This window comes from Protopterus annectens, chromosome 3.part0, assembly GCF_019279795.1.
Source record: "Protopterus annectens isolate FY-2018-M chromosome 3.part0, PAN1.0, whole genome shotgun sequence".
NCBI classification, from domain to species: Eukaryota; Metazoa; Chordata; order Ceratodontiformes; family Protopteridae; genus Protopterus; species Protopterus annectens.
The window spans coordinates 423,424,975-423,452,560 of NC_056731.1; the positions used below are offsets into that span (position 1 = coordinate 423,424,975).

The window sequence follows — 27,586 nt, forward strand, 5'->3', positions numbered from 1 at the left end:
ATTAGGGACCTGGGGACCCCAGTTGATAGCAATCTCTCATTTGACAACCACGTGGCCAAAGTGGTTAGAAAAACATTTTATATAGCCCACCTAATCATGAAGGGATTCACATCTAGATCAGGAGAGGTCATCGTGCCTCTTTACTCATCCCTCATCAGGCCCATAATTGAGTACAATGCCCCTTTTGGGATGTACCTTACCAGACACCTGCAGCAACTGGAAAGACCCCAAAAGTACCTCACCAAGAGGATCAAGGGGCTCAAACAGATGCCGTATGCTGCCCGGTTAAAGAAACTCCAGCTCTACTCAGTGGCATACCGCCTGCTCAGAGGCAATCTGTGCCTGACGTATAAAGCCATGTCCAACCCGGAATTAATGGACATGCTGCACCTCAGAAAATCCAAATCCCATCGAGCTACGCGCTCGAGGGACTTAAACCTCAGCACTGAAATAAATAAGACATGCTGGAGGGACAGATTCATAACCCAGAGGCTCCCTTCACTCTGGAATAAAATCCCAGTCCAGGTTAGGCAGAGTCCCTCATTGACTCTCTTCAAGAGGAATCTTGATGAGTGGATGGGAGATCGTAGGTTTACCCCAGGTATCACTTCTGTGTCACTGTTAGACAGAGGCACAGTATACTAACCTCGAAAAAGGGCATAGCAAAATTAATTTAAAATGGGTGGTGAAAGCCATACACACTCTGGCTAGGCTTATAAATGCCCTAGGGCAGATAGCCTAGTATGAACCTATGAACCTATGAACCTATTATGCAATTGTTAAAAAAACACATATAGAAAATAATACAAAAAGTCACTTATACAAGATCCCTTTTGCTAACAATAGTTACACACTGCATGAACGTTGAAAGAAAATATATAGTTCCAGAAAATCTGTTACCACGTGAGCTGAGGAAAGTATAAAATGAGATACAAGAATGGTAATTTGATGAGCATGAGTGAAGTTACAAAGCAGACAGTACATAAAACAGAATATTTCATCTATATACTATTTTTTTATTGAATTGCATTATGTGTGGATATATATAAGAAATGCAGTAAAGTGAGAGAAAGGATTGGATTACAGTGATCGGAAAAAAGTAGAAGCATAATAGTACGGTTAGTGTGATGTTGTAGAGAGCAAAGTAGGGTCATCCCGGGGAAGGGCAGGAGCAGAGCCATTTATTGGTCAGGTGTTTCTTAAGGAGCAGTTTTAATTTGGATGAGTTAGCAGTGTTTAGTATGTGCTGGATAATGGAGTTCCAGGTCCTGGATATTTGGTTGGAGAACAGGGAATCCCCAAAAGTATTGTTGGCTTTAGCGACCTTCAGTAGAAATTTGTCAGATGATCACAGGGATCTACAGTTAGAGTAAGGTTGAACCAAGTTTTTGAGGGCAGGGCAGCTGTCTGGTTGTTGAATAATGGTATGGGCAATAGTAATTTGGTTATAATATAAAAGATTTGGTAGTTCCATCCACTTTAGTTGGTGGAGAGCTGAGCAATGGTGTGATCTGTTAGGGTGGTTTGTAGCAAATCTGGCTGTTTTATTGTAGCAGGCCTCTAATTTGTTTAGGTCTGATTTTCTAAGATTTGTAAAAATGGGAGAGGAATACAGAAGGGTAGAGAGGAGCTGTGTCCTGGCCATAGACTGTCTGGTGGTATAAGTAAGGAATGGTTTGGTTCAGTACAATGAGTTAAGTTTGATGTGGTGTTTTTTGATGGATAGGGCTAAGTGTTTGTCATATTTTAGGGAGTTGTTAATTGTGACGCCTAGCAATTTGGTGTGATCAACATGTTCAATTTTGGTATTATTAGAGGAGGAGTCATCCATGTATTATACAATGGTAGCTACATGGGTAGTGGAACAGATTTTATTGGTGAAAATGGAGAAGAGTAGTGGCCCAAGAACTGAGCCTTGTGGAACACCAACTGAGACTGGAAATGAGGTTGAGATCTCATTCTTACTTGACTGCTTATCAACATTGAGACAAGTAGCTGTGAAACCATGAGAAGGCTAGTTGGAAGACGTTTAAGGAGGTTATTTCATTGAGTACTTTAGACGTCAAAGAATATGGATGATGCAAACTAGCCATTGTTTCTATGCTGGTTGACTGTGTCTGTAAAGCTTATTAGTGCAGTTGTGGTACTGTGTTTTGGTCTAAAACCATGCTGGAAGTTGGAAAGAAGATTATTGTTTAACAGATATGGCATGAGTTGTGAATGCTTGCATTTTTCAAGAATTTTGGCTGGGGGAGGAGCATTGCAATATTCCTGTAGTTTGAGAACTCTGTAGATGACTCTCCTTTTTGCAAGGGGGTCATATGAGAGATTTTTCCAAAGCTTGGGAATATATTGCTCAGGGGCAGAATGGTTGATTAGTAGGGAGACTGTATATGAGACGGTGTCTGCTGCCAATCAAAGAAATTTATTGGGGAATAGGTCTGCAGCAAGTGATGTAGGTTTTACTTTGTGAAGAAGTTTTTTTTATGATACTAGTTTGTATTGGTCTAATTGAAAAAGCCTTGAGATGGGAAGCAAAACTGGTGGGAACAACTAGTGGTGTATTGTCATTTTTTATTAGGGACAGTGTGGAACTGATGAAGTATGAGTTAAATTGGGTAGCTATGGTCTCAGCAGTATTTAGGGAGGTGGGTTTGGGGTTGTGCATTGTCCTGGGTTTAAGAGTTGTTTTATGGTTCCCCAGAATTTTGGGGGTTGTTTTGATGTTTTTGTTGTATTATTTGCATGGTATAATTTTTTTGTCATTTTCGAATTGTTTTATTTGCTAAATTTCTTAATCATTGATAATCTAGAAGGGAAGTTTATTTTTTGGTTATTTGATAGGGTGACCAGGCTCTGTCTCTCTGTTTCATGATTAGTTTAGTACCTTTTGTTAGCCATGGAATTGCTTTTGATTTTACACAAATTTTTCTAAGAGGTGCTAGGCTGTTTAAGACATTGAGAAATTCATTATTGAAATATTGAACCACAGAATCTAAGTGGAGGTGTTTTAGAGGTGTCCAATCTCATTGTTTTAGGAGGGAGATGAAGATTTCAGTGGAGAAATTTCTTTTGCCCTGGATATGTTTATAAATGATGTTTTTAGTAGGAGATATTCTGTGCCTAAGAAGATAGGTGGGCATATGGTCACTAAGAGTGTTTGGGAGGCAGCCGGTGTGGTGACATAGGGAGGGCCTATTTGGATGTGTCCAATCCAGGATGGAATGCCTGTGATTGGGGAGTGGATTATTTGAGAGAAACCAAAGAGATTAATAAAGTTGGTTGGGTCATCAGAAGAGCAGGTGGACCAGCCTAAGTTGAACTCTCCTAAGATAATTGTTTCTTTGTTAAATGTGGAGGCAGCTCAGCAAAGAAGATTTTTGATTATGGGGGTGTTATTACCAGGGGCATATAAGCTGCTATAATCACAAGAAAAACAATCTGTTGAAGGTATTTTTCAGACTTCTACCATTATTGTTAATATTGTTAAGGATAAGAGTCTAATTATGGCCAGATGGTTAGCCTGCACTCTTGCACTTTCCCTAAATTATAAACTGTAGATGCTGTGCAGGCATTAGTACATCTGGGAGGCTGTAAAAATAACCTTTACAGTACTTTTCTTTCTCTTTAGTTACTTTCAGTGCATACTTGGCTAGTCGCTGTAGCTATAACTTTTCCCTTAACCAATCAATAGCTGGAGTCTTTTTCTATTATTATAAAATCAATTCTAGACAGCAGGTGGGGGAATTAATAACTAAAATAATAGCAGAAAAGCTATGCACCCTAGTGGCTGTGCATGCCACCACCATGGTGTATTAGTATTAAAATAGAAGGTGGGTACAAAAAAAAATGACCAAGAGCCAGGTTTTCATACACTGCTTAGAAAAAATCTGGTGGCTTGCAAGTCGAGGTATGGCTGAAAAATATAGTTGCACAGCCACTTGGGTTAAGGCTAGGATTGCAGTGAATTTAACTGTGAACTGAAAGCAAAAACTGAGAAAAATGATGAGGTTGTAGGGAGAGGGAATATTTAGTAGTGAAAGGACAGTTTACATTTAAAGTATTGCATAGAAAGTGATGGCTATAGCTTGAGAGTAGAAGCGGAGCTGATTTCAAATAATAAAACTTGCAACTAAATCATTTAAAGTTAAAAGTGGTACATGAGCTGTGATTTGACACTAATAGAACTTGAATCCATTTCTTCATAGCGTGCATGCCCTCCTTGTGTTTGCTGGGGTTTTTTTCCAGGATCTGCTATCTTGTCTATCCAATGAGCATGTCACTAGTAAATCAGTAATCTTCTAAATTGTTTGCAGTTGCACACACAATGTGCATGTGTGTGTGTGTGTGTGTGTGTGTGTGTGTGTGTGTGTGTGTGTGTGTGTGTGTGTGTGTGTGTGTATGTGTGTATAGACTGCAACAGACTGATATCCTGATGTCCTGTCCAGCACTGGTTAAGTGCATTTATATATTTAATTCATTTACATTTGCTTCATTGACTGTGGTAGTCCTACTAGGCCTGCAAGCCTTTTCAGGAAAGTCTCAAGGAGGTGTTAATATTATGAGCAATTGGGGCAGAGCATTGGGGTACTTCCCTTACTCTGTCAGTAGGTGGCACTGGCAGTACAATGATGTCTGTTAGTGCACTGGGTGATTGGAAGACCACAGCAGGCTGAGAGGAGGTGATTGTCACTAATCTGCAACCTGGAGGTTTAAGTGCACAACAGGTACTAGAGACGAATATACAGAATGTGAATTACTGCTGAGGTGTAGGGTTATGGTGTAAAGGCTGAGGATATAATTGCAACTGCTGACAAAATGGTGGAGGATGTTGGTTTTACCATGGATCCTTATCTATCTCATCAGTTGGGGTTTCCTCATGCGCTACTTTGACTGTAGTCAGCAGTTCTCAGCAACATGAAATGGTATCAGCTAGTGCTTCAGTTCAGAGGTCATGTGCTGGTGTAGTGTGAAGCAAAACTGGAAAAAACAGAGTTGCGTGGTGCATTAGTAGGCTTTCATCAAGGTATGTCCTTACTAGGATTCAGCTATTCTCATGAGGGATCCCCCATGGATCATTATTGTTTTTAGAATAAAATAATAGGTCTACCTGAGAGACATTTGCACAGATGAGTGCTTTGGATTAAGTTTACTTTACTAAGGAAATGCATATATATTTTTGTTTACAGACAGAAACAGTTTTGATAACTATACACAAACCTTGGAGAGAAAGCATGCATGTGCAGCAGGGCAATACTTTGTATCACATGACTTACATGTAAATAGTAACAACAAGGTGCAAATCTGCTCATGAAATACATATTTAACAGAAGCACACGGCTGCACAGAACTATATAAATACTGTGAGGCTGTGCACATTTTGGAGAAAATAAAAGACAAACTGGAACCATGGACAGGGAGCCGGAAAAGAAAAGAGACATTTGAAACACATTGCTAATTACATTTTTGCACAGTATAGTAGCTATGCCCTAAGACATGCAGGACATCAGAAATACTGTGTCCTTTATGCAAAAATGTAACAGTTTAAGTAAAATTATCCTGATATAGGATGTGAAGAATGTGACCAAATTTGTGATAAAATTTGTACTTGGTGTTTGGAAAAGATAATTTTTTGGTAGATTTCCCCCCCCCCAAAAAAAATTATCAGTAGAATATTAATAATGAAAATGTAAAAGAAAGTAATAAAGTCCCAGAGATGGATCTAAACCATGTGGAGCATTCATAGGGGTGAAATTATCCAGCCAAAAGCTGAGGAGAGTCATCCTCATACTTGTTTTATTATCACATTCTTATGCTGCATTAACCGCTGTGCTGAGGAAGACAAAAATGAAAGTGTAGTAAACGGGAAAATAACAAAATAAATCAATTAGCCAAAAAGAAAAACAAGCTTTAAAAAGACTCAGGGACACATTTTTCTAAGAATTTTAACAGGTGTATTTCTAATGTAAGTAACTGGGAAAATGAAAAGTTGATCAAGCAATTTGGGTTGATGTTTGTATATTCCAAGAAACCAGGAAAGTTTCTGATAGGGAAGAATATTGTTTAGAGATTTTTTTTGGAGAGACCAGTTGGCATAACGGTTAAGGTGGTTAAGGTCTTTGCCTCCTATCCTACGCAAAAAAAAGGAAGCCAATCTGGTGGTCCCCTGCTATAAACAAACTTTACAACAAAAGGAAGAAACTGTTGCAGAAAAGAGGAAAATCCCAGGTTGCAAAAAAGTCCCTTACCAGCCTCAGTAAGAAACTGAGATCCCTCATAAAATCCTCCAAAGCTAGTTATGAAAATAACATTCCCAAATATTCCAAAGACAAGCACAAGGCATTCTATAGTTATGTCAAGAATCTAAATGGCAATGCTCAGATCTGCTCTGAGCTACAACAGAATGGCATTAAATATACTGATCCCAAGGATATTGCCAATATCCTGGCAGATCAATTCAGTGCCAACTTCACCCCCTTCTCACCCCCTAAATGGCCCATCTCAATACCGGAAGATTGCCAAATTCCAGTAATAACAACCACACAGGTAAAAAACACACTCTCCAAAGTTAAGAATACAGCATCCATGGGACCAGATGACATCCCGGGCTGTGTACTACATGAACTACAAATGAAATGGCACCTCACCTAAGTGTCATGTTTAATCATACCCTCATCTCAGGCTTTGTGCCCACTGAGTGGCACACAGCTACAGTTATCCCACTCCACAATGGGGGATCCACCTTGGATCCCGGGAACTACCGCCCCATCAGTCTGACAAGCCTGATCTGCAAGACCATAGAATGTATTATCATGGAACTTATAAACAAAGACATTAGCAACCTTCAAACACTGGACCCCACCCAGTTTGGATTCATGAAGGGCCGATCTTGTCTCCTGAACCTGATTGACTTCTTTAAATTAGTCTCCAGAGCCAAGGACGAGGGTAAGGCAGTCCACACAGTCTAGCTGGACCTTGCCAAGGCTTTTGACACCATCCCCCACTCTGGAATCATAGATAAATTTACTAAGCTGGGCATTAATCCCTATGTCACTCGATAGGTTGCCAACTGGTTTACTGACAGAACCCACACTGTAAAAGTAGCTGACTCGAAATCCAGCTGTGGCTGGACTAGCCAATGGGCATGGATAGTTACCAGTGATAAGTGGGTTGAGCAGCTGACCTATGACAACCCATGCTAATTGTGGGATGTCAAGTGTGTGCCCACCATAAAGCCTAGCCCTGGGCCAATAAGCTACTGGGCCCAGCCTGGGTTACCTAGGATAGCTTTGTTGGGCCAAAGAAGGATATAACCAAACATGAACTAAGAATTGCTACACACAGGACACAACTTACAAGTGGAAGTGGATGACATGATGATATGAACATCCTATGTATCTAAGAGACAAGATGGATGGGCTGTGCAGCAAGCCACTTGGTTTGGGATCCAGAGTCTACTACTCAGGAGGGTGTCAGGCTAGAAATGGATTGGGAACTGTGGTGAGATACAGGCTTCAGAAGGCAGTGAGGGATATCATCAGAATTAGTGACAGAGTATCAGACTAATGTCGGTCAGACTCCAGTGTAATGATAGGGCAGTATTCATAACTCAGACTATGCTCCAAAGCAGGGCTGTGATAGTGAGAGAAAGAGTGCATTCAGACTACTAGATAAAGCAGCACAACATAAATTGGTGTATATGGACAAACAGAACAGGATAAGAGGACTGCCTGGGTCCACATGGGTGGGGCAACAGGAATAAAGAAGGAGAAGCCATTCTAGACTTCTGTGTGGCAAATGGCTTGATAGTAGTCAACACATGGCTTAGAAAGACAGCCACAGCTGCAAGACTGGCCAACAGGCAACTCAGGTAGACTTCCTTCTAGTTAGGAAAAGGATTGCAAAATCATCCCCAGTAAACCACTGCAATCAGCTGCAAGTGGTGGTCAGAGAAGGCTCTAAGGTCAAGAGAGACAAGGGTGAACACCTGGAAGTTAACTGGAGAGAAAATACAACAGTTCAAGGAATTACTCAGGGCTCTAGCACCCCAAGAAGAGGAAGAAATAGGTGATGTTGAAGAAGAATGACAGCGCCTCAAAACAGCATGTGTGAGGACTACAAAACTGACATGTGGCCAAGCCAGGTATGGAAATAATCCGCATAATGGAAGCTGGTGATAGAATGCAGAAGTCCAGGAAGTCATCAAAAGAAAAAAGGAGTGCAGGAAAAAGAGAGAATCAGAGGCACTCTACCAGTGACTGAGTAAGTGGCGCAAAGAAACAATATTAGGTTGCAAGGCAAAAATAGAAAGATAAAGAAGATAGTCAGACACCCTTCATAAGGGATGCCAGCAACAACCTGCTCACCAGTCCACAGGACATCAGAGGCAGATGGAAAGAGAAATTCCAGCAGCTTCTGAATGAAGAAACCCCCCACAGAAGCTGTACTGCTCCAGAAGCAGCCAACGATGAGAGAAGAACAGGAGCCCACCCAAGAAGGAGTAAGAACAGCACTAAGGAAGATGAAGTCAGGAAAAGCAGCAAACTCCAATGAGGTCGCAACAGGTATGATAAAGATGCTGGGTGAGATGGGGAGAAATGGCTCCTGAGGGTACTCATAGCAGTGTGAAAATAAAGGCATTTCCCAGATGCTGGAGCATACTCATGTCAGTGTAAAAAGAGAAAGGGGACATCCACAGCTGTGGGCAGTACAGAGGAATCAAACTCCTATAACATTGCAAGAAAGTTCTAGAGAGGGTGATTGATAAATGGCTATGCAGAATAGTAGAATGTAAGATGGTAGATGAGCAGTTCTTATTCAGATCAGGATGCAGCACAACTGACCAGACGTTTGTAGTAAGATAGACAGCTGAGAAGAATAGTTGAGAAGAAGCTAGAGATGAGAAAAAAGTCCAACTGGACATTCCTAGACTTGGAGAAAGCATATGACAAAGTCCAAAGAAAGCTGATCTGGGCAGTACTGCAGTGGTTTGAAGTCCCAGAAACATCGGTAGAATTAGTGCAGACTATGTACAAGGACCCAATGACTCAAGTATGAACAGTGTTTGGCCTCACAGAGGGGGTCCCAGTGGGAGTAGGTGTACACCAGGGTTCATCTCTGAGCCCACTGCTGTTCATACTGGTGATGGACTACATTAGCAAACAAGTTGGAGGGGTCAGATCAATGAAGTTGCTGTATGCAGATGATGTGGCATTAAAGGCAGGCTCTGAGCAAGAACTCCAGCAAAGTATAGAGCAATAGAATGCAAAACTGAAGGCATATGGGATGAAACTAAGCACAGATAAGACAGTGGTAATGGCAACAAACTGGGGAAATCAGAACAATCTGAGAATTGAGATAGAAGGGAAGACGGTGAAACAGGTAAATTGCTTCAAGTATGTGGGAGGGGTGGTTGAGGAGAAGGGAAGTCTGAATGAAGAGGTCAAAGTTAGAATCAGAGGGGCTGCAGTCAACTGGCATAGAGTGTCAGGTGTAGTCTATGGCAGAAGAATGCCAAAGAAGCTGAAAAGTAAGGTGTACAAAACAGCGGTGTGACTAGTACTACTCTATGGTACAGAAACCTGGGCAGTAAAGGTAGGGCAGGTGAAGAAGCTAAAGTGGATGGAAATTAAGTGCCTGAGAAGGGCGGTAGGATGCATTGTGTGGGACAGACAAAGAAATGAGGATATAAGAGCAGAAGCCAAAGTAGCTGCGATTGCAGAAAAGATCAAACAGAACAGATTACAGTGGTTTGGACATGTGCAGAAAAGTAGAGGATAGTCTGGTGAAGAAGATTTGGGACAGACAGGAAGAAGAAGAAATGAGGGCGTCCGGCAAAGAGGTGGATGTATTGTGTGAAAGAAGATCTGAGACAGTCAGGCATGAGAGTCGAAGAGGACGGAGTGTGGCATTGAATCGAGAGAGGTGGAGACAGTTAACATGATTCCTTGATCCCATGTAGAAAATGGGGCAAAAGGGGGGCTAATGATGATGAGTTTTTTGGAGAGAAATTGTTCTGGTCATTTGAATCAGACTTGTATCCTGGGGTACTCAGTTTTATTTTACTGCAGAATTATAGTAATTTACACGTATGTAGTTGAATCAGGAAGAATTTGATAGTGGATATAGAAAGTGGAGGTAACATATGGAGAATAATTAATGTGTATACCTATACAACCTCAACCATAAGGAAAAACATTGTTAGATAAAACTGAAATGTGATTATGTACAGAATGTACTAACATATTGGAGGAAAGGGAATTTTAATTCCAGTTTGACTGGGGGGAAAGGAAAGGAAAGGATTTATGAGATGTGGATTTTAGATTTTGCAACTTCTTAGTAACAAAAGTAGATTATGTACTAGGGAGCAAGAAAGGTATTTTTACTTCTGGAAGAATTCTGCTACTAAAATAGTTTAACCCTGGGATTCAATAAAATCTTCATGATTGTGCCAACTGCTGAATGTAGGTTGATCAATTAGCATGACAGTGAGAAAATATGATTCCAAAACACTAAAGGTCGCAGTGAAAAAGAACTGTCAGCTCATCGAACTCTAGTGCTGTCAGACCTGAACATGCCATTGCTTTCTCATATATTGCATTAGCATAAGAATCTCCATTTTACACACACACACACACACACACACACACACACACACACACACACACACACACACACACACACACACACACTCACAATAATGCAGACAGACACACACACACACTCTCACACTGATGCAGACAGACAGACAAACACACACACACAAACACACACACACACACACATGCACACACTATGATGCAGATACACACATACACTGAATACACGCACACACATACGCACACATGCGCACACACACACACACACACACACACACACACACACACACACACACGCACAGCCTCTTTTATGCTCCTGTAGACATGCACACACTAACATTCCCTTCCCCACATCTTCACAGAACTTACTGCATTTACTACTATAGGACTGGATGAGTGACCACCATGTTTTGACAGTGGTCACTTTTTCCTCCTAGCATAAAATTGTACTTGGCCAAGTGATTCTCAGAATCACTGAACTAAGCACATTGAGAGATACAGACATTTCCAGGAGACAGCGTGTGACTAATTGTAATTAGGCACTCCCCTGGAATGTTGCATTACCATGCATCTTCACCCAACCACGCTCCATGTTGAGGCCCCCCATGATGAGAACACCTGAGTGGCAGAGTGGTCTATGAATTGTAATGGTTTAGAATGATGCAAAATATTGTGAGGTAAGGCTTCCACATTGCTCTAAGCCTTTTTGAACTACTGGGTATATCTTTACCAATAATGAGTTATTTAAATAAATCTGGAAAATAGTTGGAATCTTTTTCTTTGATCATAAGGCTTTTGTAGTAAACTTAAAGAATAACAAAATATGTGCGCAGGACGGACCTGAGTTAGATAAGTTCAGGGAAGACTAATGTAAGAAATCTGTCTTATTCTGCTCTGATGACATGGTAGTGCACTACTCAGATAACTCCCTCACAGCTTTACATAAACAACTTCAACCAGACTTCTTCCACTTTATTCATTGTATTAAAGACAATAAACTTATACTCAGATCATCCAAAACAAAAAACATGCTCTTCAGAACAAAACAAAACCTAAACAAAGATACCACCACACTACAAATCACTGACCATATTTTTGAAAACACTAACTCATTTAAATAATTGAGACTGTGTCTAGATTCTCCTCTCATCTTTCTCTACACTTAGAAAATACAAGAAAGAAAAAACTCAGTTTTTTGAGCCTAACAAAATGCCCCTTCATCTCAAAACCTTCCAGAATCACATTAGGAAAATGTATTTTACTATTCCATCTAAAACACAACCTTTCATAAATAGCATATGCCTCAAAATGAAATCACAGTCTCATTCAAACATTCACCAGTAAAATAAGCAGGTTCATCACTTCATCACACACTTACCCAAAAAAGAACAACAGTGCAAAACCCTACAAAAAGCAAAATGTCTTCCTGGTGAACAAAGAGTAGACCTCCTTGTCCAGTCACAACAGTTCAAACTATTACAAGAAAAAACGTTCTCTCCAGTGGCTTCCAGACTAAAACAAAACTCTCCAACCTACAACTTTAGAAATGTTGACCAATATGCACTCTCATAACAGGTCCCTCAAACTAAACTCTAATGTAGAAATCACTGTTACTTTCTACTAGGTCCCAAAATGTGGGAATGTATACCAACACTAAACAGATCCTCTTACCCAAAATTCCATTCTCAGCTGAAAAAGCACATCCTGAAAATGGTAAAAATGCAATTGAAATGCCTCTAATTATGTAAGCTAATCAAGCCATAACCTTCCACTTACTGATGCCTCCCTATTCTTTCTGCTTTAACCTAGCATACTTAAAACTCAGACATTTCTGTGGTAAGAAATTTACTCAGCCAAGTATTTAAAAGACTTGCATAGCTGTGTAAGTTACCTCAGCCAGCGATGTTAATGAATATGGCTAAACATTCATGATCACCCATTACTGAGTGACATTGCTTAGAGCTAAGTTGCTGTAGTGTTTACTGGCAAGGTAGTAGTGGTGGTGGGTGCGTGCATGTGTGTATATGTGTAGTTGCACGTGTGAGTATATGCAGAGGGAAGAGTGGCCTCAAGTCTATGTGCATGTGTGTGTGAGTGTGTGTGTGTGTGTGTGTGTGTGTGTGTGTGTGTGTGTGTGTGTGTGTGTGTGTGTGTGTGTGTGTGTGTGTGTGTGTGTAGATTAATGAACAAATTGTACAATACTGTGAGACAGGGGGAGTGCTAGGCACCAGAAACACTCTTTATACAGTGCCCTAATAACATTTAAAAGCAAATACAAGTTTTACAGCACAAAAGATGTAAACTGTATTGAGGCACTCTTTGTATCATGTCTGAAAGACACTTAAAAAGTGAACAGAATGAGTTTTCAGCATGAAAGACATGGGGCAGGAGGAACGCTAAACACCAGAGATACCCTTTAGATTTTGCAGTACAGGCACTTAAAAGGACTCCAGCCCTGTACTTTCAGAAAGCACTCAAGTACAGTGTTAGTCCTCTGCAATTTCAGTAGACAAGTGGGATGTTTTTACATATAAATCTTTGAAGTTTAAAGAAATAAGGAAAGAAAGAAAAAACAGTTACCCATGGCTTTGAAAAAAAGTTAAAGTAAAATGGGTGTGGGAGTTGAACCATGTACACTCAACACACAACCCATCTCCTTATGAGGCTGATAGTCCTCTGCACCACCATTAGACAACAGCGAGATAATTAGCATTTAACCTGAAGTCTTTGGGAAAAAAGTTAAAGTAAAAGGGAAAGGAGTTTCAAGCTGCACACCCTTGGTACAGAATACAGCTCATCAAGCCACAGCCTTAACACTGCATGAACTGAGAAGGTTTTGTGTTGTTATTTATTTTTGAACTATAAAAAGTATGAAACTCTAATACCTGGCATTATTCACTGGCTGCAACAGTCTGTGAGTTATGAGGGACAGGGCATAGTTAAGAGGCAACATCAGTAGTGCACTGTAAAATCAGAGACAGTTGAGTGAGATGGGGTGATGTCCATTAGGGGCATCATACCTGTATACAGCTGTGCTTAGGTTTCACGGCAAAGCTGGGAAGATCACCAAAAAAATCAGAGAATTTATTTTACTCCAAGTCACTACAAGAGTAAATAGAGGAATCTGTCTAGCAACATGGTGTAGTTTGTAAATAATCAGAAGAAGGAAACTCTTCATTGACTGAATGTAATAATCTGTGATTGGTAAGGGGAAAGGAAAAACATTAGAGGCTGCAGCATGGATGTCAGTTCCATGACAGGTGTGTGTGCGTGTGTGTGTGTGTGTGTGTGTGTGTGTGTGTGTGTGTGAGACTGAATGAGGGGGTGCCTATGCCACTATAATACATGGGCTACTAATGATGCTTACCAATGGAAAGTGCAGATTACCACTAGTGGCAACACCACATGTTTCAGCAATATGTAAATTAGCCCGTAATGAGGTTTTTCCTTATTGCAGATAACATGTCTCTGAATTGCACTTTCCACAGTCAAGGAAATAGGCCAGTTTTGTCGCAGCTCATATCACCAGTTGCGGGATTCTTTCTAAATACCAGGGTACCTCTTTTACAAAACTGTGCTATAGTCTGTAATAAGGCTACTATATAATGTTGCTGTTTTTTTTCCTTTTATTTTCTAGGATTCTAGATTTATTGACAGAAAATAAGATAATAGTTTTCTTATAGAGCAAACTGAAGATGACTTCCAGAAAAAGGCACAACGAGGCACTGGAGAAATCATTTTTAATAGTGTATTCTGTAATAATGGGAGATTTCATTCCCATTTCTTGTTCGTGTTTACTTTTCTCCAATTCTCCATTTAATCCTTTTATCACACTATTCATGGCTATTGCAAACAAAATACTACTCATTGGACACCCCTATTTTACACATCTTTTCATCTATATTTCTTCACTTAACCATCCACTTACTAAAACTCTAATTTTAGTATTTTTATATGCTGATTCACATACTTTCTTAATCTTTATACTAAAATTGTATTTGTCCATTATTTGCCATAAGATAACATTTTCTGTTGGATCAAATGCTTTATTTATGTCAGCCACTATTAATTTTATTTCTCTTTGTCCTTTCTTAATATCATCCACTATTTTCCTAATTATCATGAATACTTCTTGGCTCACCTTTCCTTTAACACCATAAATATCTTCTTCCATTATACACTTCAACTTATTTACTAATCTTTTTCTGTATTATTTTCATAAGTAATGTATAATCATTATTATTCAACATTATGGACCTCCAGTTTTTAATCTCATCCTTTTCTCCCTTCTTCCATATACATCTCATCTCACCCCCACATATGTCTTCATAATTAATCGCATCATTTAACCACTCATTAAATATCTTTTTAAACTTTATTTTTGCCATTGCATTAAATAAGTACCATACAACATCCAATCTGGCTGCTGAATTCACATTTATACTCTTCATTACCTTGTCTATTTCTGTTATTGTAACTTGTTGTTCCAGTCATTTATTTCTTGTATAAAGTGCTTTATCCTCCCTAGACTTTTCCTTTGTATTCCTTTCTTTCTTATCATCTCTTTCACATATGTAACTACAATGTCAATTATATTTGTCTCTCTTTAAATGTTTCTGTTTTTATTTTTGTCTTTCTCATTATACCATATTGTGATACTTCTTCCCTTTTTCGTTGTAAAAATATTTTGCTTATATAATAATCTTTATTTTTTCATGATTCTTTGGATAAATCTCTTCTTCTTTTCTGAAATAATCCCTTTATCCCTATCAAGACAATATAAGACAACCTTTTGAATTTCTCTATATTCCTCTTTATCTTTTTGTCTTTTTTTATTTTCTCATGTTAAACACATTATTTTATGCTTCTCTTTAAATATTATCTACCATTTTGACCATTTTTTATAAAAGTCTCTCATTGTTCAATGACTCATTCCATTCCTTTTCATTAATTCTCTTAATTCTTTTCCTAATTTTTATAATGCTTTATTCTCATCTATTTCAATCCATATTGCTAAATGATCTGAAAAACCTGTTTCAATTGCTTCTTTGATTACAGTTCTCATAGTTTTAGGCAAGACAAAATAATCTATCTCTGTTTGAAATTTCCCTCTCCCGTATGTACTCTTATTGAGATTCCATAATTCTAACTATCCACATTTTATTATTTCTTCCATTACCCTCTTATCTATTCTATGTTTTTGCTTTTTACATCTTAAGTCACAAATAAAATTTCCTGTTACTATTGTATCTATATTTACTATAACATAAACTAATATGTCTAGCAATAATTTTTCCTTTCTTTATATGGCACATATGCATATATTGCTATTAAACTATACACTTTTCCTTCACATTTGAAGTTCTCTACCATCAGTCTCCATAATCTAAGTAAAGTGTAATCTAAAATGTTTATTCCCTTTCCATACAATGTAGTAATCCCTGAACAATTTTGATAACCCAAATTCTATATTATACCACTTAACCATAATGCTTCTGTCTGTTCTTTCTTCTTTGTTTAAAATTCTAATATCTTCTAAAACTTTCAAATCTACACCATACTTATTACAACATTCTGTTAATCCAGTTCTCCTAACTACATTCTTTATACTGTTAATAGTAATATATAAAATTCTAAGATTATTCACAGCCCTTCTTTTTGGTGTTTGATAAATTGTTTAGTTATCTGTTTCCTGTCTATTTAACATTCATTCCTAAATCTTGAAAATGTATTTCCCTATCTTTAACCCCTTTTCCCAACTGCACTTTTATTTTAACTATTTTCCAATTTATATCCTCTTCATCACTAAATTCTGTTCAACTTTCCCTCTCCCCTTTGCCTTTTTGTGCATTATTGGTGTTCTCATCTATATTTATGTCATTATTGTCCCTCCTATCTTTTTGTTGTTCTTCCTGTCACAATATTTGTTTTTCATTTGCATTTTGTTCTTCTACATCACACTCTAATCTCCTTTCCTTTCCCCAATCCATCCATACATGTCCTGTTTGCTTACATTTGTAACATATTTTTTCACACTATCATCATGACCAGTTTCCTCACTTAAATAACATCTTTTTTGTCACAATTATTTACAAAATGTCCCTCCTTCCCACAGAAAAAAAAAAAACATGTTCTTGGTTGGCCCCAATACTAAACAATAGCTTTATAACCATCAAAATTAATCATGCTTGGAATATGTACAATTTTACCATTGCCCATTTTCAAATCACATTACAGTCCCAAGCCCCTGTCCAAAGGCCTGTATTATCAATAACTTTATAAACGCCCTTTACTTCATTACAAAAGTTCCTTAATAAGTATTTATAGTCTTTCTCTCTTTCAGTTTATGTCAAATTTGTATGTTAAGTTTTTTTTCTGCATTTCTTGGAAAAAAAGGCTTTATAATATATTTGTCCCATGGATATATATCTTTTTCCCCCATATTCTTTCCAAAACATTTCTGGAGTTTCAGCAGTCTCAAAATAATGTCACAATAAGTCTCTTTTTTAATTAAGATAGCAGCCTAAAGGCACAACTATCTTGTCCCATACGTCATACCTGTCCATTTGCACTTCTTCCTTACTCTGAATTATCAATACATACTTCTTCTTCTCCAGTTCTTCTGTCTTATTTCTCTCCCTTCTAGCTTCATTTTGTGTTCTCACTATCTACTCAAATGTTTTTTTCATTTATTTGCTGTTCCTCTGCTTTATTTAATTTCTCCATCATTTCACTCCACGATATTTCTTATCCTGTCTCCATCTCTCTTTGTTCTATCAAGTTCTCTAATATATATCATCCCGCAACCTTCCCAATTGAAGGGCTGTAATTATAACTTCTTCTTCACCTTTCAACCCTTTGAAAAGCTCCCACTAATAAAATCTCCTCTGAATCCTCAATCTGATCTCCTTTTTCCTTCTCCCAAACAACTGTCTCCTCTTCAAACTCAGTAAATATCTCTATGAAGTTGGGATTCACCTTAGCTCCATTATTTTTGGATGTCATGTTTTGTGTACAATTCTCCCAGCCACCACTGTGCCAGGAATGGAATGGATGCTCACACTCAATAACTATGTGAACCTTGAGTGTTGTAATGTGTAGGAGAAGTTCCCCAATGCCCTAGTCAAATTTACTCTAGTAGTATAAGTACCACCTTAAGTCTCCTCTGAAAAGAGGCTACTAGGCTAGAAGAATAACCTGGCCAACAAAGACTAAATAAATAAAAATATTTTGTTTGACTTCATTAGTCTGAGCATTGAAATCCTGTAAGACCTGGAGCCACATCATTTCAGCTTTGTCCAAGGAGGGTCCTACCACTTTGCTTTGTTAATTTCTTCAGTTGTCTACAGCTTGTCTAGATCTGGCCAAGACCTTCAACATTATTCCCCATGCAGATATTACTGCCAGACATGCAACTTTAAATATAAATACATATGTTGTGTTGTAGATAGCTAATTGGTTCTCCAAAAGAACTCATGTTGTCAGAGTCAGAGGTGCTTCTTCTGTAAACAAAAATATATCATTGGTGCGCCACAGTGCTTAGTGTTGGGCCTACTCCTATGTGGCATCCATTTCTCAGATCTTCAGGCCAATACACCTGGGCTATATTTTTCTGACTTCATGGATGACTGTAAATTGGGTGTTATTTATTTTTCCACGGATGCATAATAGTTCCAACATGGGTTAGACTACCTCAATAATCGGTGCAAGTACAATAATCTCAACCCATAGGCAAAAAATCAAAAGTGGTATAGTTCTTGAGTGTAACAACCTTTTGGTATATATTTGCTGAAATGTATCACTCATCTTGAGAGAACTTAAAGACTTTTAACCAAAAAGATCAGTGTCCTCAAAATCATTGATTATCTAAACAGATTGTCAGTCCTCTCCCTGTAATTAAACTTGTATAGACTCCTACATAGTAGTCTGCGCTTAGCCTTTCTAATTATGAAAGTCCCAGTCCTTCTTGACCTGCTGTTAGCATGTAGAACAAACGGTTCTTCAAATTCCTACTTAAAGAACCCAGATCTTCATTAATAGATTAATAGGACAAGTTGGTGTGCTTGATTCACATTCTATCATATCCCTCACCTTTGGAAGAAATTTCTACAACATATCAAGCAAAGTAGTTCCATTGCCACCATGAAGATAATCCTCAATAATTAGATGGGGAGCCACATATTTTCCATTGACTGACCTTGTGTTGCCTCCAATAATGCTACATGGAACTGCTGAACTAAAGTTTATTGACTAGTTTTGTTTTGTCTGCAAACTGCTTATCAAATACTTATGTATGAATATATGGCTCTATGTAAATAGTAGGCCAAGAGATTAAGTTAAGAGGACTGATTTGGACACTCATTACTTGTTACCTGTGCAAGTGGGTATTCAACAGACTATTAGTGTTGGTGTAGTGGCAAATCTATGGAGTATTCTTCTCCCATTATGCAATTATACTGATGAGCATGGCAGGTTTACATGTATGAGTAACACTGCTAGATGGTGCAGGATCTATGCAACACTGTTAACTATGTTCTGGCATCCTACTGGCATTTGTAGAGTGCAAATCAATGTCTTGTGGTCAGTCACTTGACATGACATTTATTAGCCATGCAGCCAATCGTCAGAACTGCAGAAGAACTAGTAAGATGATTGCTTTTTGACATAAAGGGAAAAAAATACCTGGCCAGGAAAGGGATCTGGAAAGTACAGCAGAACCCCAAGAAACTGAGAAAGACCCTAAAAGAAGTAGCATGTATAATAACATTCTCTGATGTGTAGCAAGTCCATATAATGGACATGAATAGGGTGTTTCATATCATATGGAAAGATCAAATAACTGATACAGAACTTTGGGTTGAACTTCAAGTCATGACTCTGTATTGCTGTCAAGGTCTGTATCTTCTAGGAGCCAAGCTATGATGCTAAGCATGAGGTTCAACCACTCTATCAACAAGGAGAAGGAGTTGTTTGATACTAACAATCGGTTCTCTTTGTTGCACTTGCTGCTTTCCAGGAAAGGTTATGTGCTCCCAATGACCTTGTAATGAAAGAAATGCACTTATTAAGCATGGTAACAGTAGTAAGTGTAATGGTGACTTTAAATTCACAGTTCTGGATCAAATAGAAAATTGTTAATGGATATTTGATGCAGAGGAAGATCTAAGTGAGAGAGAGTATCTGTGGCATGTTAAGTCAAATGCCTGCTATTCACCTGACTTGAACAATAGAGAAGAGTTCACAGCACATATAACAAAGAAAGGGTTAAAACACTAAGTAATTAGTCAGTTTATTGATGTGATGTTATTAGTATTTATTGGAGTTGAATTGTCAGTTTATTCAGTCTGAAGAAGTCTTGTGGAACAGGATAAAAGCACTTACTGAATTTTGTTATTTTGTTATGGAATAAAGTACCAAAGAAGCTACTTTTTTTATTAAGTTGTTTATATCTCTACATTACAGCTTTTAACACTTTGTGGCTATTGATCTTTGTTGTTAGTGGTCTCTTATGGAAAATCAAATGGGATCTAGCTTCATGGCATTACCATTTGGTTTCACATTGCATGATACACTAAATGGTTCAATAATACTAAACCAGGAAGGATGTGTCAGTAGAACCAATGTACCAAGGACTGGTAACAATAATGCTAATATGGTTTTCTGAAGAAGTGATGATGTATTAACCGGTTGTTTGGCAGCACCAACAGATCCTTTTGGGTTTGCTGAAACACTAAATGTTGGAAATACTGCCCCTAATATGATTGAAGCTTTCTGTGAGCTTGAAAATGATTTGATTAAGCTCAAACAGCTGTAGTGGGACAATTTATATTTTGAGAGCTGATTGTCCATGCAAAGAGTACTGAATGGTCTCAGGGTCACAAGAATGCCCATAGGAGATGACCTTCCTAAATAATTTATCAACAGATGGGTTGAGCTTAATCAAAAATAGGCTTGTAGTATGTAGAAATGTTGGTGAACTTGAATAAACAGAAAATAGAATGTCTAAATTAAAAAATCCACTCAGCATACTTTATCCTAAAGGACAACACCACTAGTGAAAATTTTGACACCAAGTTTGGTATCATTCAGGACAACTTAATCAAAGAAAAAGTCTTTAAGAAAAGAAAAATTAAATTTTTTAAAAGGTCCACACTAAATACGAAGAGGACAAGGCCTATCAAAAATATGAATTCAATTCAAGGCTAAAAGAAGGTGCTGAAGAAGAAATGGGAAGAGGAAGGGGCAACATGGTGTTTGAGAACAGAGAAGGAAGCTGTGTGGGCAGATCTGAGTGGATAGCTCAGCTAAAAGGAACAAGTAGTTTCCAACACCAATGAACAACATTGAAAGAGCCATTAATGGGAACAACACCAATGGAATGCAGGGTTTTCAGCTGATGCAGGTCTACCAGCAAGAGGGATCTGCAAACAGAATGTGGGCAGAAGTAGCGGCGCGATAAACAAACCACCAACCAGGAAGAAAAACTGAAATAAACAGAGAAACAACTGGAAAAGGCAATAGATAAATATGACAATTGTTTCAAAATTGTTAACTTATCCTCTGTAATTTTAGACAATGAGGCATGTAATGTGCTTAGAAAAAGCTGGAATTTCATTCCAGCAAAAAGAGCTGATAAATGTGACATTATCAATTGCTTAAGAGACTGTCTGAGAAAGTTTGATTTTAAGTTTCTGTATAAAACTGTTTCTAAATCTGAAAATGATTTTTATAAGCCTAGTTGTTTCAACCTATCTTTAAGGGCTGAGTTAGAAATGTTCCTAACTGTAACAGAAATACAAATAATTGAGCTGCTTAGTAACAAGCCTGCACATAAATATTACAATCTTTCCTGTAAAGAAAGAAGAATATTTATAATTTAGTGAAGAACAAAAATGTTATCACAAAAGCAGATAAAAGTAATGTCATTGTGGTGTTAGACAAAGAGATGTATAACATAAAAATGTCAGCACTCCTCTCAGATGTTCATTTCTATAAATCAGTTTCCCTTTCTGAATTCAAAAAAGCATATTCACAAATTGACTTTTTTTATAGAAGAGTGGTTATATAGTGATAGGATCACACATGAAATAAGTACATTTTTAGAGTGGACAATCTGAAAATCAGTAGGCTCTTCAGTTTGCCCAAAATACAGAAACTTCTAGACAAACCTCCTCTCAAATCTATTGTTGCCGGCAGCTAAAGTAAAATGGAGACTATGGTAATCTCTGTGGCCAAGCATCTACAAAAAAAAATGTAGAGCAAAGCATATGTCAGAGATACATTTGATTTTATGACCAAAAATTAAAAATGTATGTATAAGCAAAGCAGATTTATAGGTCATTTTAGATATTAAGTCGCTTTACACTGTGATCGCAAATAATGAGGGAATGGAAGTAGTCAGACTGGGAAGAATTCAAAACTTTTCTCTTTGAATACTGTGCAGTTGTTGGAAATGTTAGACATCATTCTCAGTCACAATTATTTTGAGTATAGTTCAGGTTTATATTGTCAAACCAATGGTGTGGCAATGGGGGCTGCAATGGCCCCTCAGTTATGTCAATATTTTCATCCATGGCTGAGAAAAAGCCAATCTGTTTGAAAGTGTGTACCACAGCAAAATTTTATTGTACAAACATTTTATAGATTATGTGTTTTTGGTCTGGAGAGGGGTTATCAATTTGTTAAGTGAATTTTGGCTTATGTGAATAATGTTAGCTCTACGCCAGAAGTAAGTGATCAAAAAATCAAAGTTTTGGATGTTACTGTGTTAAAAAAATGGAAAATTGTTGACTAGGATTTTTAAAAAAGAAGTTCAAAATAATTCATATTTGGAGTATAACAGCATGCACTCTAAAAGAACTAAAGAAAATGTGGTGAAAGGCCAACTGATAAGAGTTAGCAGGCTTACTAACAAAGATCAAGATTTCATACAAGAAGGAGCTATCTTGTGGAATAAATGTATCAGTAGAGGCTATCCAGTCATGGTAGTCAAAGTGAACTTAGGAAGTGTGGCAAGACCACCCCCAAAACACAGAAGAATGTAGGTTACAGCACATCAATACAAATTAGTAATAGCACTGATGAAAAAGCTATTACAAAATCTGATAATAAGCAATGGGAATTTTTAAAAAGTTTCCCTGAAGTTAAGGAAGTAGTCAGAGATCATCCAAGATTTGTTCAAAAAAGAGAGGAGCTTTAACAAATATTTTCAATCTAAGTTAAGCCTACCCAAAACAATATGCAAAAATCCTGGTATGTATAAATACTATAACTGCAATTATTGGCAATATTTGCATACTGGGGTGAATGAAATTATTGTGAACAATATTAAGATCAATATTAGTGACAAATCCACATGCAAATTGAAGTCTGTGGTTTATTTAGTTACATGCAACTCTTGCACTTTCTTTTATGTAGGCCACACCACTAGAGAATTGTATAGAAGTGTGTATGATTACAAGTATGCAATATCAGGATGTGATGAAAGAAATGCACTTAGTAAGCATTATAAGAGTAGTAAGTGTAAAGGTGATTTTAAATTCACAGTTTTGGATCAAATAGAAAATTATGAAAGGATGTTTGATGCAGAGGAAGAACTAAGCAGGAGAGAGTATCAGCGGCAGGTTAAGTCAAATGCCTGCTATCCACCTGGTTTAAACAATAGACAAGAGTTCACAGCATATCTAAGAAGGAAAGGGTTAAAACATTAATTAACTAATTGGTTGATTTATTGATGTGATTTTACTAGTATTTATTGGAGATAAACTGTGAGTTTATTCAGTCTGAAGAAGTCTTGTGGAACAGGACAAAAGCACTTACTGAATTTTGTTATTTTATTATGGAATGAAGTGCTGTTTGTTTTTATACAGAAGCTGTTTTTTATTTAGTTTTTATATCCATCAGTGACCTTCAACAGAGTAAGTAGCTAGTGCTGGAGAATTAATAAATTGCTTTCAACTAGGAATTAATAAAAAAGTACAGGCCAACAACTTCTAGAACTAGTCCATTTCATGCAAGGCTGGTAAGCTGATAATAAGTCATAGAAAAAAATGTGGCTTACAGAGCACCACAAATGGGATATGAACATAACAGGATACAGAAGGTACACCAGGGATATAAGTCTAAAGAAGGGGCTGAATGGCTCAATAATTAAGGGAAATAATGGAAGGGAGAAAAAAGAAACAAGCAAACAAGAAGATGACACCCTGAGTAACATAACTAAGGAATAAATAGCAATACTGTTCATACAGGGCTTGTGATCAGACTCTGTCCCTCTTCCAAACAAGAAAAGTAATAAGAAAATATGAGAAGGATTTTTCATAATGGGAAATGGGCAGAGGATGTTGCAGATGTGAGATTTTAATACCATCAAGTGCTAAATGATGCACCTCGCCTGTAGCCACTCCAAAGTGCAGAATCATTGCTGGTACCCTGCAAGGAATGGGTATCAGTGATTCAGTGTGTGAACATTTGATGTGGAAAGTGTAATCTTGGACAAGGCCAACTGACACTGTAAGGGAAAATGTGTCTTAAAATAGAAAGTCAGCAGCTAATTAGAAGTTAATGACCACCAAATTTATGATTCGCCATCAACTTAACTACAGAACAGCCAACCAAAAATTAAGTCAAGAAGGAGAATATTAACAAAGTGGCATAATGTCTCTGAAACTCTCTTGTAAAATGTCACAATATATCAAACATACCATAAAAACTATATATATATATATATATATATATATATATATATATATTTGTGTCTAAATCATGCAAACAAGCCATAATGTAAAAAACATTACAATCCCAGTCAAAGTTTAGAAAAATATATAGCAAACAGGACATATAAGGAATCACAGAAAAAAGATGACAAAAACACAAGTTAAAGAAGGCAAAAGCAGAAAAACAGTCAGTTTTAAGCAATTATGTATTATTAAATTACAACTACAACTTCATTCTTAATACCTGGTTACTATAAATATTATTTTTGCCAAACAGCTTAAGAAAACTAAACTTGAACTTGAAACGTGTAAATATGTAAGTGAATAAATGTATTGGATCTTCAATAAATAATCACTTATTTCATTGATGATGGATTAATTATTACCAAATTGTTATACATTGAAGTAGTAACACAGCACATATAAACTTTCTTTTTGCAGGAGGTAAATCCTTACAAATAGACACTTGATATACCAACTCTCAGGTTGCTCATACTCAGCAAAAGGGGAATAAGCAGAAAATATAGGTAGAACACACTTTTTTACTCTTTTTTCAGTGTTCTGTATAACCAAAACAAAAAGCATAGCATATGCAACACTACCATCCCATAATATTTCTCCAATGACATGTTAAGGCTCACAAAAATAGTACATTACAAACTGTACATTTTGTGACAAATGTAATGAAAACACAAGAAAAAGCTGAAGAAAACAGAATTGCTAAATGAATAATTCTGTCATAATTACAAAATAAATAGTGGAGTTTGCCACTTGTAGGTACTGAAGAGTCAGTCCTAAATAAAGAAGAATCATCTCTGTCTTTCTTAATAAAAGAAATGCTGTTGAAAGAACTTTAGAAACTAAACAGTGGGGGTCTGATATAATATATTCAGCAATGCTCAAATATGTATATATTGCACTTTTTTAAATGATATAGGAAAGGACTGGCAATATCAGTAACTTTTTAGCAAAGCATGAGAGGTGAAAGTATTCTTGAAGACAAGAAAAGAGGCATAGAAACAAGAAAACAATTAATGCAAGCAAGTTTATTTCCATTCATAAGAAAATACTGTGGAAGGAAAAAAATGAAAAGTTATGGGTGCCAGTATAGTACAGAACACAAGCCAGTATGGATACCTAACAAGAAGGTCACAACAGCAAGGTAGTTGACATGGTGCTACTGAAAAGTTTAGAGAAGACTTCAGAAAAACTGGAGTGGTTCCCAGACTAGACATGGTAAACAGTTATGCATTAGATCAAACAGCAGGATAGTAAGTTAAGTCTATTCAGCGACAGAAGGACAATTACTACCATACAATATACGACATTACTCTTTTATCCTTTTCATTGTCTTTACAAGTAGCACTACAAATGGTCAGGAAGGCAGAAATGCATGTATCTGTCACTGACATAAAATTTCTAAATAACTGCATTTTAGATACAACTCTTTCTCATCAAAGTGTGTGTTTTTCTCCTTACAAAATAATGCCTGCATTCCCACATACAAATAAAACATGACTTAGCTATTTCTCCCTTAATTTTGGGAACAGCTATGCTGTTCATTGTCCTTAGTGTTATATCTTTAGTGCACACAATGTTAGACTTACATGACCTTTTTCAATGTCTTCTGTAGTATTCCAGCTCACTAGCCCCTTTCTCTTATTGCCCATTACTTCCAAGCTTTAGGCCCAGGAAATGTCCACATTAGCAATTTGTACCCTATTGTATTCAACAGGAGAATGCATAAAACTCAGTGTCTGTGAAAACAGGAAGATTCAAATCTTTATTACACCAAACAGAATAAACATGATTGTGTAGTTTGTCACAGTAAAAATTGGAGTTCAGCCAAGAAATAGGATAATGTACATCTCTAGCTGACAAACAGAATGAGTAGCTGTGTGATTCCCTACAACAGATAAACTCTTACTCTTTGAAAGAGTATGTGTATGTCTGGCAGTTAGCACAGAGGATTCAGCTATGAGCTGTTAACACGCTACTTACTAAAGCCCAGTATCTGACCTTCTCAGCCTTCTTCTGCCTACTGTGTGACTTCAGCAGATCACTTAACCAGACAGTGCTCCCAAGTTGTCCCTATAAAGAGTAACTTGTATGCAGTGGGCTTTTGTTTTGAAGTTAACAAAAAATGAATAGGTATTTGCTACAACTGAAATAAATAATAAACATGGCCTACAGTAACCTGTTTATAGACAGAAAACACAGATCAAAAGAAGTAATTTAAAAAAAATCTGTACAAATCACTTTCAATATCTCATAAAAAAGCATTAATTACAAGTACTCTTTTTCTAATGAATCAAGAGAATTACTTGAGGTGAAAGAGTATCGCTATAAAAGTACCTTAATATAAAAACATGAAGTATACCGAGGCAAGAAAAACATTAGAAATGTTGTGTTGAAGGTAAGGCTGTGGGTTCTATTACCACACTTCATGCTTGTATTATTTTTCCAGTGCTGAAAATGCATTATTGCACTATGGGGAGGGGTGGCGGCACTGCATTAGAAAATGCCAGCCCTTGAATAAGACATTAAACTGATGACGATGTGCTGAAGATGGTGACGGCTTAGGTAAATGTTCACAATCCCATAGTACTTATAGGAAAGAAGAGCAGGCAGTTTCTATAATATTCTGGCCAAATTTCTAATCTGTGTAAATATCACCTCATGTCTCATAAGTAAGCAAGTTAGTAAAGATCCTAAGGTGGAAAAAATATTTTGTCTTCAAGACAAAATCAACAGGCCTCAGCTGTCCAGATGCTCATTAGTACTAGGAAAAGTAAATGGAAGAAAAGAAAGCATTTTTTTCAGTTTCTGACAATAACGGTCCTTTCAACAACATAACAGAGTTCACAAGCAAATTAATTATAGAATGAATGAGGAAAAAAATGGCAAAAAAAGCAAAATGCAAATATGAGAATCAAAACCCAAGAAATTGTCCATAACTGAAAAGAAAAAAATGATAAATGATATCCTGGAGTCATCTTATCAGATGACATAAGGGTAAGCAAGTAATGTGAGAAAACAGCAAGGAGGCCTTGTAAAATACTGGCAAATGTAGACATATGCACTTTCATATAAAAGGCATTGGTAGTTTGGAGAACTGCAACCCAAATCATGCACATTCTAAGCTATATACAGAGAAACTGGAACAGATGATCTTGTATAACCTTGAAAGAAAGTGGAGGTATGACAAATAATGTATAACTGATAGCATTGAGGAAACCACAGAAATTTACAGAATTCTATCTGTCCAAAAAC

At 37.2% G+C, this 27,586-nt stretch overlaps 1 protein-coding gene across 1 annotated transcript in view; it reads right to left on the bottom strand.

Annotated features, from left to right (window-relative positions):
• The window catches only part of NRN1 (neuritin 1), a 50,851-nt gene that overhangs the window by 13,702 nt on the left and 9,563 nt on the right, over positions 1–27,586 (bottom strand). The gene's annotated exons all lie outside the window — the stretch shown is intronic.